This window comes from Suillus subaureus (assembly GCF_016647635.1).
Source record: "Suillus subaureus strain MN1 chromosome Unknown BJ212scaffold_9, whole genome shotgun sequence".
Lineage (NCBI taxonomy): Eukaryota > Fungi > Basidiomycota > Agaricomycetes > Boletales > Suillaceae > Suillus > Suillus subaureus.
The window spans coordinates 764208-770207 of NW_024538565.1; positions in this window are offsets into that span (position 1 = coordinate 764208).

A 6000-nucleotide genomic window follows, 5' to 3' on the forward strand; every position below is an offset into this window, starting at 1 on the left:
GCAGCAGCCAAAGAGACTTGCCTCACTGGATGGTTCAAAGCCAATGTCAATGAGAACTTTGTGGCAGCTGGAGCCCATGACCACCTCTATCAGGACTTTCCCTCAAAATTTGTCTGGACCAAAAATGCATGGAAGATACGCCAGCATGGAATGGCCATTGGAAGGATGTACACTGCTGCACCCAGCTCTGGGGAGTGCTTCTACCTGAGATTGCTTTTGACTGTAGTGAAAGGTATAATGTCCATGACAATTGTTATTGATCTAACTCACCATTTTTTATGGGGCTACCTCCTATGAGCATCTTCGGACGTTTGATGGGGTTGTCTACGAGACTTTCAAGGAAGCATGTCAGCACAGGGGTCTGCTTGATGATGATAATGAATGGATCCAGTGCTTGCAGGATGCATCTCATATGTGCACTGGATATTGCATGCGCAATCTCTTTGCCATCATCCTCATACATTGCAATCCCACAAGCCCTGATGACCTTTGGAACCACTTCAAGGAAAATCTCTGTGATGATCTACGCCACTGCCTCACCCATGTTCCATTCAGCATACCTGACCCTACAGAGGAGGAGGTCCATGACTATGGTCTCTATCTCATTGATGGTGTGCTTCGCAAAAATGGACGGTCTTTGGAAGCAATCCCTCACATGCCTGTTTCTCAAATGGCAGCAAGATGGGGGGCCATGGAGGGCAATCAGCTCATTGCTGAGCAGCTTCAGTATAATCCACAGGAACTTCAGCAGATAGTGGATGTAGGAGTCCCTTTTCTCAATATCGAGCAGAGGGTGGTCTTTGATGCTGTGGTACATGATGCAATGCATCGCAATGAGGAAAGACCTGGACATGCATACTTTGTCCACAGTGCAGGCGGATGTGGCAAGACATATTTCTGCAGGCTCATTGCTTCAAAACTCCATGCTGAAGGCAAGATTGTCCTTTGTGTGGCCTCCTCTGGAATCGCTTCCCTCCTCCTACCAGGCGGATGTACAGCTCATTCACAATTCAAAGTTCCCATCCCCATTCATGAGGACAGCTCATGCAACATAAAGAAAGGAGATGTTGTCCATGAGCTTCTCAAGGCCACCTCTCTCATCATCTGCGATGAAATTCCTATGCTTCACCGCCATATTCTGGAATGCCTCGACTGCACATTACGTGATCTTCTGAATGTTGATGCCGATTTTGGAGGAATAACAATACTCTTTGGAGGAGACTTCAGACAGACCCTGCCAGTGGTGCCTCATGGATCCAGGGAGCAGATAGTGGGTGCCACATTTTGCAGATCTCGTACCTGACCAAACCTTTGCATCTTCCATCTCAAGAGAAATATGCGGCTTGGTCAAGATCCTGCCTCTGATGAATTTGCAAAGTGGCTCCTTGAGATTGGAGCTGGCAAGGGCACAGATGGAGATGGAACCATGACCCTCCCTATTCACATGCACTGTGCCAACAATGATGTCCAATCTCTCATTGATGTCCTATACTCTCCAGTTCTGCACCCTGGCCATCCTCCCGTGAATGACTCCTTCTTCCTGGAACGTACCATTCTCTCCACAAAGAACACTGATGTGGATGAAATCAACACCACCATTCTTGAATCATTCCCTGGAGATAAAGCAGTCTTTACCAGTGCAGACTTGGTCACTGAGAGGGACTATGACTACATTCCCATAGAGTTCCTTCACACCCTCACCCCATCAGGCTTCCCATTGCACAAGTTGGAGGTCAAAGCAGGTGTTCCTCTGATGCTCTTGCACAACTTAAACCCCTCTGAAGGCCTTTATAATGGAACTCATATGATCCTCCTGTCTTGGACCACACATGTCCTCAAGTGTTGCATTCTTAGGGATGGTGTTGATGAAGCTCACCAAAATGATCAAGACACAGTCTGTTAAGAACCATGTTGCTCAAGGGGGAGAGAGACTGACTCAGAGGGGCTTGGCCTCAGCTCATACGCTGTGCCCCTTACCCAAGTATGTGCCCTTCATTTTGTATGAGGTCCGATGATGGTCTGACAAAGTCCAGAGGACTTCCGGAGGCTGGCTACTCTGCTGGAGAGTGCTAGAGGACTTCTGGAGGAGCGCGGGAAATGTCCGGAGGAGCATGGGAGAGTTCCGGAGGAACGCAGGAAGTGCTCAGGAGAGTTCCCACTGCAAGGTAATACTTCTACAGGAAACAGGATGGAAGGATAGATGGTCCGAAGGTCCGGAGGACAGGAGGACAGGAGGACAGGAGGACAGGAGGACAGGAGGACAGGAGGACAGGAGGACAGGAGGACAGGAGGACAGGAGGATGGAGGACAGAAGGACAGGATGTCTAGGTACAAAGGACAGGAGGATAGGATGTCTGAGGGTTAGGAGGACGGAATGTCTGAGGGTATGGAGGGCAGAATGTCTGAAGATCAGGATGCCTGGAGGTACGAGGGACAGGAGGTCCAGAGGTCTGGAAGGAATAGGGGCTACATCGGACAAAGTCTGATGTAGAAACTAACAGAGGTAGACTACCCTAAGGTAGAGTTGGAGAGAACAGGGATTGGACCTAAGTCTGGAAAGAGGGTAAATGCTGGAAAGGCAAGACTCCAGCCTAGGGAAGCAATCCCTAGACTTGGGACAGAGACATAGGGGACAAATCCGAAGGTCTGGAATTCCGGCCTAGGGAATCCATCCCTAGGCCTTATGGAAAAGGACAAACTCAGATGGACTGAAGTCCAGAAGAAGATTGGGCAAGTCTAAGGTGATATTCAAACTAAGGAACTACAGGAGTATCTACAGGGGTTATATACTGAACAATATCTGAGGGGATCAGTAAGCAAAGGAGCAGGGCTATGTATGAGCATGTGGAAACACATTAGTAAGTAAGTAAATGAACTTGGAGATGAAGACTTGTACAAGGATCAATAAGCAAGACGGAAGAAGAGGTAACCGAAAGCCAGAAAGGCGGAGATGCCTAAATGGGGATAGGCGCAGGATATTGGACAGAGGGTGGGAATAGGTCCAGCATTAATATCTGGAGGTCCGGAGATCTGGGGATCTGGAAGACAAGGTGGATACAGGACTGGAATATGAGAAGGTGGATATAGTCTGGAATCTGAGACGAGGTGAAGTCTGGATGTCTTGCTGGATGGAGTGTGCATAGGGTGTATGGGACAGGGGGTATGGATCAGACTAGCAGTGGAGATCTGATGGTCCGGAGCTCAGGGGTAAATCTGTTACAATTGCGTCTACCCCTATCTCATTTCCTTTCATCATTTGTGTATTACATCATGACCGCGCCTTGTTGCGCCATCACTAGACCAGCCTCTTACCATATCTGTATTACATCACGATCGCCACTGCCATCGCTAGATGACACATCCTTATCTCTGACTTGTCTTGATGACATATGCACCCTTATCTCTGATCCATCTCGATGATGTATACGTACCTGCCCTAAAGCTAGCTACGTCTATATAAAGCTCAGTCGTGTACTTAGTAGAACTTCACTTTAATCTTACTAGGTTTTCACCTGAAACATCCTTTGCTTAGGACCCCCAATCCTAAGTCGTCTGATATTGATATTCAAGTCAGAGACACTCTCTCTGACTTGTCTTAAGAAGCCTTACATTTGTGAGGTCTTGACTCAACCGCAGACGTTACTCTTATCAAGTATCTGTCGTTGTGCCTATCCTAGTTCGCCGTAACAAAATCTGGAGCATAGTTGATCCTGCTGAGGTGTGGAGCACAGCGGAAGGGGATCTGGGAATGAGCTGGATATGAAGTGGGGTCCGGATGTAGGCTCGGAAGGCGTGGGAATATGATGGAACGTGGGTCCAGATTGTGGGATATGACACAGTCCTGATCCCTTGCATGACCCTGGATGCCACTTCTGAGGACAACCCTATTCCTCTCAAGCGTCAACAATTCCCTGTTTGTCTTGCATTTGCCATGACAATCAACAAGGCACAAGGTCAAAGTGTCAAGTGGGTTGGACTCAATTTGCAGACTCCCATCTTCAGTCATGGACAGCTATATGTGGCTTTGTCTCAGTGCACTCACCCAGAGAGAGTGTATGCTATCTTTCCAGAGCATGAAGAAGGCTCAAAAACAACAAATGTAGTGTATAAAGAAGTGCTTAGAGGCCTTACAGATCCTATCAATGATTGATGTACATAGAATTGTACTTTTATATAGAGAACTGACTGATGTGATGTATTATGTACTTTTATGTGGTGTAGTAGATTGTACTTTTAGCTGCTCAACAATGTAGATTTCAAGTTTTCAAACTTCTACTATGATCATTAGTAATGAGTAAGCCAAGGTGCTGCAGGCACCTCCCAAAGGAGTGTGAAGCACTCCTTTGCCTTCCTGTGCCGAAGGCACAGTGAGTATTAGGATGAAGCCAAGGCCAGGAAGCTAAAAAGGAGCACTTTGTGCTCCTTTTGCTTCCTGTGCCAAAGGCACAATGGGTGGTGGACTAGTAGACTAGCTTCACACCCATTGTGCCTTCAGCACAGGAAGCAAATGGAGCACTTCACACTCCTTTTTGGCTTCCTGGTCTTGGCTGCATCCTAGCATGTACAATAAATAATTGATGAAAAATTGAATAAGAGAACAGGGGAATGGGGGAATGGGCCAAAGGTGTGAGCGGAGCAAGCACTTTTGGTCCATTCCCCCATTCCCCTGTTCTCTCATTCAATTGTTCATCAATTATTTATTGACATGTGCTGCACTTGAATGGGCAACAGTATTAAGTCAGAGCTCGAAAACCAATGACTGGGCCATGCAAGAAAGCCACACAAGATTCCCAAAAAGAGGTTTAAGTGAGCTAAGCATTCTTAAGTGTTCTTAAGCGAATCTAAGCATTCCTAAGTGTTACAGTTACGTGTACCCCTATTCATGTTTCCCTTTCTTCCATTGTATTATGTCATGACCACGCCACTCCTTATCGCACCATCACTAGACTTGTCTCTTGACCAATCTGTATTACATCACGATCGCCGCTGCCGTCGCTAGATGACTCACTCTTATCTCTGACTCATCGATGACATATACATACCTGCCCTAAAGTACTTACGTCTATATAAACTTGGTCATGTACTTAGCAGATCTTCACTTTAATCTACTAGGTTTTCACCTGAATACTCTTTCGCTTAGGACCCCCAATCCTAAGTTGTCTAAGACTGATATTCAAAGCGGAGACACTCTTTCTGCTTTGTCTTAAAGAACCCTTGCATTTGCGAGGCTTGATTCAACCTTAGCCATTACTCTCATCGAGTAGCTATCATTGCAACTATCCTAGTTCGTAACAAAAGATTAAAGTCACCTATCGACCCTCTCCATCAAAAGAGGTCCCAGATCCCAGAACAAATCAGAGAGAGATGAACACGTCCACTGAACAGAAAAACATCACTAGACCAAGATGATCAGGATGTCCACTGTCACTAATACTCCAGAACTGAAAGCTGGAGCTCCTTCCACTTATGATGGAAGCCCTCAGCAGGCCCTGTGATGGTTGTATGTGATTAAGGTGTATTTTGCACTTAACACTACAATCTATAACACCGATGAAAAGAAAGTTATCACCGCCCTCGCATATATGACTGAAGACAGTGCCATGGGCTGGGCACTTACCTTCTATACTGAAGTCAATAACACCTCCTCCAAGTCTTATGGGACTTTCATGAACTTTGAAACAAAGTTCAAAGAAGCCTTCGTACCGGCTGACGCTATTGGCACTGCCATGAATAAACTCCGAACCTTGAAACAAATGGGCGATCTTACCTCCTATATTGCCAGCTTTAGGACCCTTGCTGCGCAAGCCTCTGTAAAGCAAGACACAGTCCTAATCACGTTTTTCAACAATGGGTTAAAGAAGGGGATCGTCAACTCCATTTTCCAGATGGAAACCATTCCCACAGATTTTGATAAGTACGTTGCCGCAACCATTAGGCTTGACAGCAACTACCAGAGAGGTGCTGCATTTTGACAAAACCATTGTACCGCCACCAAACCGA